The sequence below is a fragment of the Prionailurus bengalensis genome, unplaced genomic scaffold (genome assembly GCF_016509475.1).
Source record: "Prionailurus bengalensis isolate Pbe53 unplaced genomic scaffold, Fcat_Pben_1.1_paternal_pri Un_scaffold_59, whole genome shotgun sequence".
Classification (NCBI taxonomy): domain Eukaryota; kingdom Metazoa; phylum Chordata; class Mammalia; order Carnivora; family Felidae; genus Prionailurus; species Prionailurus bengalensis.
In genome coordinates, this window is record NW_025091161.1 from 222,547 (window position 1) to 234,565 (window position 12,019).

Consider the following 12,019-nt stretch of genomic DNA (forward strand, 5'->3'; position numbering starts at 1 on the left):
TCCCTGGACCGAACCCTAACCCTAGCTAAGGCTCTCTCCTCATGGGGACCCAATTCCAACGTCTGACAGCATCACGCGCCTGAGGTCCAGGAGCGGTGCAGGCTGACTCGGCAAGGAACCTGGAAACTCACCATGTCGTTTCCCAGGCCCGGCTGCAGCTCCCGAGAGGATTCCGGAGGCCTCCTCGACCAGGGGCTTATCAACGTGTGTGGCCTTGGCAGCCAAAGAGGGATCCTGACCGGCACTGTCCCTTGTGCCCTCAACTCAGCCCTTCGGGGAGACCACTGCCCTGCTGTGGGTTCGGCGCCTGGAACATCCTGTGTCTTAACACTAACCTGAAGCCTACCCGAACCGGGACCCTCCACCGAAACGTAAGCCTGCCTCGATCCCTAATCCTGCATTTGAGCCACCTTCTGGCATGGGCCCTCATTTCACCCCTCCAGAGAGACCACAAGACGGGAGTCGTTACAGCCCTGGTGACGTCCCTGGACCGAACCCTAACCCTAGCTAAGGCTCTCTCCCCATGGGGACCCAATTCCAATGTCTGAAAATACCACGCGCCTGGGGTCCAGAAGCGGTGCAGGCTGACTCAGCAAGGAACCTGGAAGCTCACCATGTCGTTACCCACACCCGGCTGCACCTGCCCGAGAGGATTCCGGAGGTTTCCTCGACCAGGGGCCGATCGAAGTTTGTGGCCGTGGCAGCCCAAGACGGATCCTGGCCGGCACCGTCCCTTGTGCCCTCAACTCAGCCCTTCCGGGAGACCACTGCCCTGGTGTGTGTTCAGTGCCCGGAGCCTCATGGGACGTAATCCTAACCCTAACCGTACCCCGAACCGGGACCCTCCACCGAAAGTTAAGCCTGCCTCGATCCCTAACCCTGCAATTGAGCCTCCTCCTCGCCCGGGGCTGTCACTTACCATGGCTCATCATGGCTGATCCTCTCCGGGCCTCCTCGCCAGGGGCTGCTCGCCTCGGGCCTCCTCATCCGGGGCTGTCACTTACCATGGCTCATCATGCCTGAAGCCTCTCCCTGTACCTGAATGTAGCCTCCAGACCATGGGGTCTCAGCTAGGAAACTTCCGCGAAAGGTTCAAGTAGTGGGAGACACAGAATCCCAAGCAGACCCTCCAGGGGCTGTGCAGCGAACACAAAATCCCAAGCAAGACATATGCCTGAATCCTAAAAGCCAACAAACCTTGTGGTCTCAGGTCCGAAACTCCCGTGTTAGGACCGAGGAATGCCAGACACAGAATCCCAAACACCAGCTACGAGCTGCGGCCTCCAGGCCCTGAGTCAAGTAACATGGTTCACCATGGCTGAAGCCGCTCCCTGTACCTGAGAGAAAGGGGTCACAAAATACTAAACAGCCTCCAGAACCTGGGGTCTCAGCTTAGAATCTCCCGGAAATGGTCCGAGAAATCAGAGAGACACAGAAACCAAGCAGCCCATGCAGGGATGGGCAGCCAGCACAAAATCCCAAGGGAGACATAAGCTAGACACAAAAAACCCTGTGGTCTCAGCTCAGAAATTCGCGAGATAGGTCAGATGGATGCCAGACACACAGTCCCAATCAGCTACTGTGAGACCCGGCTTCGAGGCCGGAAGTCAATTACCATGCCTTTCCACGGCAGAGGCCGCTCCCTATACCTGAGAGAATGGGGTCACACAATCACAAACACCCGCCAGGCTCTGGGTTCCCTGCTCAGAAAATCCAGGGGAAGTTGGGAGGGATAGGATGTACAAAATGGGAAGTGCTCCAGCTCGCCCAGGGCCTCCACGCCCGGGGCTATATCTTACCATGGCTCATGAGGGCTGAAGCCTCTCCCTGTACCCGACAGAAACGGGTCAGTGTTTCCCACACAGCCTCCAGACCTCAAGGGTCTCAGCTCAGAAACTTACAGGGAAGGCTGGAGAAGTTTGAGACACAGAATCCCAAGCAGCCCCTCCAGGGGGTATGCAGTGAGCACAAAATCCCAAGGAGACATAAGCCTGAAACCTGAAAGCCAACAAACCCTTCCTCTTCACTCCGATACTCCCGGGTCAGGACCGAGGGATGCGAGACCCAGAATCCCAAACACCTGCTACGAGCACCTGCCTGCAGGCCCTGAGTCATTATGATGGCTCACAATGGCTGGAACCTGAGAGAAGGCGGTCACCCTGTACCTGAGAGAAAGGGGTCACAGAACACAAAACAGCCTCCAGACACTGGGGTCTCAGCTCAGAAACTCCCCGTAAAGTTCCGAGGGATTGGAGACACAGAATGGGAAGTGCCCTGCTCGCCCCGGGCCTCCAGGCCCGGGGCTGCTCGCCCCGGGCCTCCACGCCCAGGGCTGCTCGCCCCGGGCCTCCACGCCCGGGGCTGCTCGCCCCGGGCCTCCACGCCCGGGGCTGCTCGCCCCGCGCCTCCACGCCCGGGGCTGCTCGACCCGTGCCTCCACGCCCGGGGCTGCTCGCCCCGGGCCTCCACGCCCGGGGCTGCTCGCTATGGCTCACTATGTCTGAAGCCGTTCCTGTACCTTAGAGAAGGGGTCACACAAACACAAATACCCTCCAGGCCCTGGGTTCCCTGCTCAGAAACTCCCCGGGAAGATCCGAGGGATAGGATATACCAAATGGGTTATGCTCCTGGTCGACCCGGGCCTCCACGCCCAGGGCTGTATCTTTCCATGGCTCATCAGGGCTGAAGCCTCTCTCTGTCAGTGACAGAAACGCTGTCAGTGTTTCCCACACAGACTCCAGACCTCGGGGTCTCAGCTAAGAAACTTACAGGGAAGGATTGAGAAGTGGGAGACACAGAATTCCAAGCAGCCCTACCAGGGGCTATGCAGCAAGCCTACAATCCCAAGGAGACATATGCCTGAATCCTGAAAAGCCAACAACCCTTCCTCTCCACTCCGATACTCCCGGGTCAGGACCGAGGGATGCGAGGCCCAGAATCCCAAACACCTGCTACGAGCCCCGACCTCCAGGCCCTGAGTCATTACGATGGCTCACCATGGCTGGAGCCTGAGAGAGGCAGTCACCCTGTACCTGAGAGAAAGGGGTCACAGAACCCGAAAGAGCCTCCAGACACTGGGGTCTCAGCTCAGAAACACCCCGGAAAGTTCCGAGGGATTGGAGACACAGAATGGGAAGTGCCCCGGGCCTCCAGGCCCGGGGCTGCTCGCCCCGGGCCTCCAGGCCCGGGGCTGCTCGCTATGGCTCACTATGGCTGAAGCCGTTCCTGTACCTGAGGGAAGGGGTCACACAAACACAAATACCCTCCAGGCCCTGGGTTCGCTGCTCAGAAACTCCCCGGGAAGTGCCGAGGGATAGGATACACCAAATGGCTAATGCTCCCGGTTGACCCGGGCCTCCCCGCCCGGGGCTGTATCTTACCATGGCTCATCAGGGCTGAAGCCTCTCCCTGTCAGTGACAGAAACGGGCCAGTGTTTCCCACACAGACTCCAGACCTCGGGGTCTCAGCTAAGAAACTTACGGGGAAGGATGGAGAATTGGGAGACACAGAATTCCAAGCAGCCCTACCAGGGGCTATGCAGCAAGCCTAAAATCCCAAGGAGATATATGCCTGAATCCTGAAAAGCCAACAACCCTTCCTCTCCACTGCGATACTCCCGGGTCAGGACCGAGGGATGCGAGGCCCAGAATCCCAAACACCTGCTACGAGCCCCGGCCTCCAGGCCCTGAGTCCTTACGATGGCTCACCATGGCTGGAGCCTGAGAGAAGGCGGTCACCCTGTACCTGAGAGAAAGGGGTCACAGAACCCGAAACAGCCTCCAGACACTGGGGTCTCAGCTCAGAAACTCCCCGGAAAGTTCCGAGGGATTGGAGACAGAGAATGGGAAGTGCCCCGCTCGCCCCTGGCCTCCAGGCCCGGAGCTGCTCGCCCCGGGCCTCCAGCCTTGTAACACATGATCAGAATCCATTCTTATATCACCACAGACCCAGTGCCATTCATTATGGAATCTCAGACAGGCCCACTCAGTCTCCATGGGCCCCTAGGGGCCCCAAGGGTACCTGTCTGTGGAGCCACAGAAGGTTACTCAGCAGGCAAGCTAGACCGAATCGCACATTCACATTCACATACACACCAGATGTTATTCTATTCCCTACCAGAGAATCCCTTCCTGTGAGGCTTCTGAAGTCTTGGGGAGTAAACAGGTCCCCCTTCCACTCTTGTGAGCGGCCCTGACTAGATTGGCCCCAGCCTTACCGGTTCTGACCCTCGGGCCCAGTACCTCACCAGCCAAGTCTCCTCGTGTCCGGTGGGAATGCCGGTGAGGTCCTGGCCTGAATGGGACAGAGAAAGAGACTGCCGATATTTAGGCAGGTTGCTCACTCTACCTTATGATCCCTCATTCCGGTACCGCCTCGCTGTTCTCCCAAACTGGTGGCAACAATGAGCCAGCATGGTTGGGTTTCCTGCTCAGGGAACCAAATTTGTTATGGGACCAGGTTCGAACACTGGCGGAAAAACCAAGTGGCACTCAGAGATCTTGGGGGATTGGAGATTTATTTAACACAAGCGGGCTCAGAGGAGACCGTATGTCTCCAAAGATCTCAACCCCGATTGAGAGCAGGAAGGGTAATTTTTAGTTATCAGCCTCCGTATTTGTGTGTGCGTCGGGGGGGGGGGTGGTTAAATGTGCAGCAAACAAGGGAAGAAGAACCCGGAGGAGGGGGTCTCTAAGCTAGAGACCAGAGTTTGTTTTAGTTCAATCAGCCACCTTTAGTGTACCTTCTCCACTTCTCCAACAGAACTAGTTATGTGCAACATGATAGTGCATTGCTATTCTTACATCTACTGCTGATCTCTGGATTGCGGATGGTAAGTGAGAAGTTTAAAACACCACCCCTTTCTCTTACATGAAAAGAGAAATCTCTGTCTTCACCTAGCCTTCCTGTGATTGTGAAGACATGGCAATTATTATTTCAAGGCACAATTATCTACCTATGAGTCTGATGGAACTTATTTCACACATCTTCATCCCTAAAGCACTTTTCATAGAAAATATTACCCATATAGAGGCAGGAAATTCATCACAGATGTGTAGCTCCCTCTAGGTATGCATTCTGACCTTGTCACATTTGTGTCATCAAACACATTGACACCGTGAAAAATAAGCTCTCAACATCAAGATGGTGACATTAGAGGATATGGTGTAAAAGGAATTTCATGTGTTCTCAATTAGAAATAAATTTTAATGGTGAAGGAGAAAGTTAAAGTATTGTCAAATTTTATTGACATATAGTAGACACACCATGTTGTATTAGTTTCAGGCGTATATCACCGTGATTCCGTGTGTATACAATATGCTCTCCATATACCTAGACAAGCGTCGCTGTGATGTGAAAGCATGCAATATTTTCTTACAGGGTTGACTATATTCCATAACCTGTACATTGTATCCCAATGACATATTCATTTCATAGCTGGAAGCCTGTATCTCTTTCTCAAGGGTGTCAATTTTTTATTCAACCCATGTATTTTCATGGTAAATACCACTGCCTGTCGTTCATTCAGCATGTGTCAATTTGCAGTCTGTCTTTCTGAGAATGCTGCTTAAAGCATTACAAATTACATCATTGTATCAATAAATTCGGTTTCATTCCTTATTCAGTAAAAAGGAGAAGGAAAACATTTCTTTGTGTCCCAGGCCCTGTCACTAAGACCCTTCCCAATCTGGAGGACAGGCTTAACTGGACCAGCTACACCCTCAGTATCTCCAGCTGAGCGGCCATGGCTTTGAACATTGCAGGAATTCCCACGGCGGCCAGCAGAGGGCGCGCACACAGCACGCCCATGGAGGGGCCGGTCCTCTGCAGGCTCAGCGATAGCCAGAGAAGGCGCCCATTAGGCTTTTCTGATCCAGGGTGCCTCAGAGCTGGAAAGGCTTCCTTGCTCCTGAGGACCCAGTGCCTCAGAGTGTGGGCAAAGAGCCAGAGCTGGGTATCCAGCAGGCTCCGCCCCCAGGCCTGGAGGCTTCCCAGCCACTTGGTGTCTCCTCAGTGGTGGGGCTGAGTACTGGGGAGGGGTGCTGGGCAGCTTCCAGGAAGCGCTGGATGGTCAGTGAGCAGCACAGTCCCTTGCATTCTCAGGGCTGTCCGTGGTTTTTTCCTCATTTCCCCTGCCGGTATGTGAACAAGACGTATTTCAGTCAAGGATGTGTGGATTCAGGGGGTCCCACGATGCCACGTCAGAGAGGCTGGGTTTGTTTTTTTTTTTTTTTTTTTTTTTTTTTTGTTCCAGATTCAAAATTGTTTTGGGGGAGAAATCCTGTCACAAATACGGAGGAACAGGAGTCGCTTTCACTTTGGAAGTAAAGACACCAAATGTTGACTCTCAGGACCTTCTAGAAGAATCAGCTGGGACCCACTCTCCAAGTCCTGCTGGAAGCAGAGCCAGAGGTAAAAACACAATGTGGCCTCCACATCATACATGCTTTTATAATTTTCAGTGGGTATCTGTCCCCCAACAATGTTGTAGTCGCTGAAAACAACTGAAAACCTGACAGGTACTTTGTGTCAGGAACCTCCCGTTATTTGAATATTCAATATTATTCCTGCGTCAGAATTTGTTACAGTTATCCTTTCTTGTCTTCGTTGGAAGGAATCTCATCAATAATATCTTAAAAACATACTAGTTACCTTATGTCTTTTTCAGGTGAGATTTGGCATGTTTTTTAATTTCTCATGAACTCGTGAAAAACTGAAATACTTTTAAATTGATTGCAGTTTTTACTAAAAGCTGATTCACACCATCCCTCTGAGACTGCTGCTGGTCAAAGAACTTACCAATGCCACTTCTCAGTGTGGGAAAGATTGTACTAAGCAAGCATTGTGAGCCAAGTTTAGAAGAAAAAGCCTGAGCATAGTGTGTCTCTATGAAAATTGATGCTTAGATCCCCTGTCTGATACATTTCCACTTTTTTTTATGTTTCTTTTTTGGCCCATTTTCTCATTCAGAGATTCGTAGACCTGCCTCAGTTTTACATTCACCACCCATTTTATTCTGGTGGACTTTTTTTTGAGTACGTTGTTAGATTCTGTTTGCCAAATCTTGGTTGAGGACATTTGCATCTGTGTGCTTGAACGATACGGACCCGTAGTTTTGTTTTCTCGTGGTGTCTTTATCTGGTTTTGGTATCAGGGTAATGCTGAATTAATTTGGATATTTTCTTTCCTGTTCTATTTTCTGGAATAGTTTGACAAGTATAGACATCAACTTTTCTTCAGATGTTTGATAGAATGTGCTTGTGAAGTCGTCCGGTCCTGGACTGTTGTCTCTTAGGTGACATTGGATTACTGACTCTGTCTTATTGCTAGTAAACCATCTGTTCAAATTTTCGATTTCATTCTGCTTCAGTTTTGGTAAGTTCCATGTTTCTAGGAATTGATCCATATAATCTGGTTTGTCCAGCTTGTTGGCATATAGTTTCTCATAATATTCTCTTACAATTGTTTGTATTTCTGTGGTGTTGGTTGTTCTCTGTCATTGTTATTTATAGGTGTCATTTCTGTTTTCTGATTAGTCTGGCTAGGGCTTATCAATTTCAATGTTCTTTTCATTGAAGCAGCTCCTAATTTCACTTACCTTGTTCTACTGTAGTTTTACCTTCTATATCACTTATTTCTCCTCTGCTTTTAATTATTTTCTTCATTCTGCTGTTTGGGGGTTTTGTTTGTTGTCCTTTGTCTGGCTTTTATAGTTATAAGGTTATGGAGTTTACTTCAGGGTATTTTGGTTTTTGTTTTTTCCTGAGGCAGACCTGTATTGCTATAAGCTTCCCTGTTAAAACTAGTTTTCTTGCTTTACAGAAGTTTGGATGGTTGTGTTTTCATTTTCATTTGTTTCCATGTTATTTCGATTTCATCTTTGATTTCTTGGTTGACCCATTGATTGTTTAGGAGCATGCTGTTTAACTTCCATGTTTTTGTGCCTTTTGCAGATTTTTTTTTTCTTGTTGGAGACTTCTACTTTCATAGCATTGTGGTCTGAAAAGACACATGGTATGACGTCGATTGGTTTGATTTTGTTTTGGCTTGTTTTATGACCTAATATTTTATTGAGTGTGGGGAATTTTCCATGTGCATGTGAAAAGAATGAGTATGGTGCTGTTTTAGGATGGAATGTCCTAAATATATCGGTTAAGTCCATCTGGTCTACTCTATCATTCAAAGTCACTACTTCCTTGTTGATTTTCTGATGGAATGATCTCTCCATGGGTGTCATTGGAGTGTTAAAGTGCCCTACTATGATTGTATGACTATCAATACTTTACTTTAGGTTTTGACTGTTTGGTGTACTTGGATGCTCTCAGGTTGAGCGCGTATATGTTTACAATTGTTCTATCTTTTTTTGGATTGTACCTTTTATTATTATAGTGTCCTTCATTGTCTCTTGTTACAGTTTTCTTTTTAAATCTATTTTTTCTGATATAGGTATGGCTACTGCAGTTTTGTTTTGATCCTTTAGTTCTATAGTTAGCCTCTTGTAGGTAGAAGATAGATGGGTCCTATATTTTATTCATTCTATCACCCAGTGCCTTTTATTATGAAGAGAGAGTGCACAGGCATGGGATGGCAGGGTGGGGGAATGGGGGAAGATAGAAGGAGAGCGAGAGAGAATGAGAGTGAGTATGTATCTTAAGCAAATCCCAAGCTCAGTGCAGAGCTCAGTTGGGACTCAATCCCAGGATCCTGGGATCATAGCCTGAGCCCAAATCAAGAGTCGAAATCTCAAGCGATGGAGCCATCCAGGTGCCCCTATCTGTCACCCAGTGCCTTTGATTTGAGCATGTATTCTGTTTCCGTTCAAAGTAATTGATAGACATACAGTTGTCCTTTTATTACTTGATGTTGGTTGTTTCTGAATCTGTCTGATCCTTTCTTCTCTTTCTCTTTTCTATGGTTTGCTGGGTTTATTTAGTAGTGCAGTTGAAATTGCTTGTCTTTATACTCTGCATATGTATTAGTGGTGTTTGATTTGTGGTTATTATTAGGTTTGTACCTAACCACTTCTGCATATAGAAGTCTATATTAAGTTGATAGTTGTTGAAGCTTGAACCAGTTCTTTACTCCTCTCCTCCCCGTGTTGTAGATATGTAGTGTCCTATTTCAAAACCTTTCATATCGTGGATACCTTGGCTGATGTTTTACAGATATATTCATTTTTATTGCTTTTGCGTTTCGCACTTTAATACTGTCACTTTAGGTGTTTCTTTTCCACTTAAAGAGTCTCCTTTAACATTTCTTGCGGGGGTGGTTTGTGGCTTGTGAACTCGCTTAGTATTTATTTGGCAACCTCTTGATCTGTCCTTCCATCTGAATGATAGTGTTGTGGATAGACTCTCTTTGGCTGCAGATGTTTTCCATTCAGCAACTTTACCATACCTGCTGCTCACTTACGGTTGCAAACTTTCTTCTGAAAAACATCCAGTGATAAACTTATGGGTTTTTTTCTTGTAGGTAACTGTCATCTTTTCTTTTCCTGCTGTTAAAATTTTTCTTGATCATGACATTTTGGGTTTTAATTACTACATGACTTGGTGTAGATATGCTTCTGCTGAATATTTTGGGGGTTCTTTGTGCCTCCTGCTTCTGAATCTGTTTCCTTCCCCGATTGAAGGAAGTTTTCATCTATTGTGTCTTCAAATAAATTTTCTGGTTCCATTTCTCAGAATTCTCAGAATGAGAAATAGGACAGGAAAGACCTATGGAAGCTTCTCTGATGAGTCACTGGATTTGCGTGCGTGGAGGATACATTTGGGACTCAAATGAACAACCTACCTTTAATTTCAAAGAACTAGAAAAAGACAACAATCTACGTCCAATGTTCTCAAAACGGAGAAAGGAATACATATGAGAGTGGAAACCAATGAAACTGAGACCATGAAATCAATAGAAAATAGGAAGAAGACCAACAGTGGGTTTTCGAAAGAGTGAAACAAAATTGTCAAGACTATACATAGATTATGCTAAGACAGAGAGACGACCCAATTCAAAATAACTATAAATAAAAGAGAAGACATTACACCTGATACCAAAGAAATATAAAAGAGACAAAGAGGCGACTATGTGCAAATTAGATGCCAGCAAACCACTTACCTGGAAGAAATGGATAGGTTCTTAGAAACACACAACCTACCAAGACTGTATTAGGAAGATATAGAAGGTTTGCACAGACCCATTAAAGGAAGACTGCATCAATACAAGAAGATAACCAATGCAAGTAAATTGAGTTAGTAATGGAAATTCTCTCAGGGAAGAAAAGCCCAGGAACAGGTGCATTCACTGGTGAATTTGAACAACCGTTGTAGAAGAAACTAACAGCAGTCCTCTCACTGATTAAAAAGGGATAAACACCTCCAAACTCATTTCATGAGACTGGAATACCCTGGTAGGAAGCCAGAAAAGGATACTCCTTGAACAGAAAACTATAGGCCAGTATCCCCGTGATGAATATAGATGAATAATTCCCAATAATATACAAGCAAACCAAATTCAGCATCACCTTAAAAGGATCATTGACCGTGACGAAGGGCTTTTTTCCCTGTAAAGGAAGGATGTTTCAGAAATGCAAATCAATAAATGTGACTCCTCACATACTTGAATGAAAAAAAAAATCAACCAGAAACCAGAATCTTAAGTATAAATAGCAAAGGCAGGGTTACTAGAAGGGAGGTGAGCAGGGGGATGGGTTTAATGGGTGATGGGCTAAGGAGGGCGCTAGTAGTGAGGAACACTTGGTGTTGTATGTAAGTGATGGATGACTACATTCTATACCTGAAACTAACACTACACTGTATGTTAACCAACTGGAATTTAATTAAACACTTGAACAAATAAATTCTAAAGAAATACATAAATAAATTTAACCTAAAATAAATAAATACATTTTAAAAATTAAAAAGAAAACTCATGTGACGATGTCAATAGACACAGAAAAAAAAGTTCTGAGAAAATTTGGTATCCATTTGTGCTAAAAATCTCTTTAGAATTCTGTGTAGAAGGAACATATCTCAACATAAGAAAGGCCATGTATGTGAAGCCCACAGCTAACATCATACTCAATAGTGAGATTGTGAAAGATTTTCCTCTAAGATCAGGCACAAGACAAGGATGCCCTAGATATGTGAAGGGGATTGGTGGATGCAGGCTTCTGTTTATGGAATGAATAAATCACAGGTAGAAGACATAGCATAGGGAAAATAGAGAATGGTACTGGAGTGGTGATGCATGGTGAGAGATGATAGCTACACCTGTGTTAGCGTAGCAGCATGTATACACTTGTCCCATCACTATGTTGTTCATCTGAAACTAATGTAACACAGTGTGTCAGCTATTCCCAAATAACATGATTTTTTAAAAATAAGGTAAAGGAATGAAATAAAAAGTTTAATGTAAAAGAACCTGTTCCTATCTAATCAAGAAATGCAATAAAGTTCCAAAATAGAAAGTCACATATCAAATTCTGTAGCATTCCTATACACTAACCAAATTATCTAAGAGGGAAAGAAAACAATCCCATTTACAATAGCATCAAAACCAATAAAATGTATAGGAACAAATTTAGCTAAGGAAGTGAAAGACCTCTCTACAGAAAACTGTAAAACCTGTGTGCAGAAATGGAAGAAATTCAATTTGTATGAAAGAAACAGGAGACTCCGCCCACCAACTCCAGTTATACACCACAGCACAGGAGACGTGCCCTGCAGGTCCTCACCACACCAGGGACTATCCAAAATGACCAAGCGGAAGAATTCCCCTCAGAAGAATCTCCAGGAAATAACAACAGCTAATGAGCTGATCAAAAAGGATTTAAATAATATAACAGAAAGTGAATTTTAGAATAATAGTCATAAAATTAATCGCTGGGCTTGAAAACAGTATAGCTGGCACAAAAACAGACACATAGACCAATGGAATAGAATAGAAACCCCAGAACTAGACCCACAAACGTATGGCCAACTCATCTTTGACAAAGCAGGAAAGAACATCCAATGGATGTAAGTT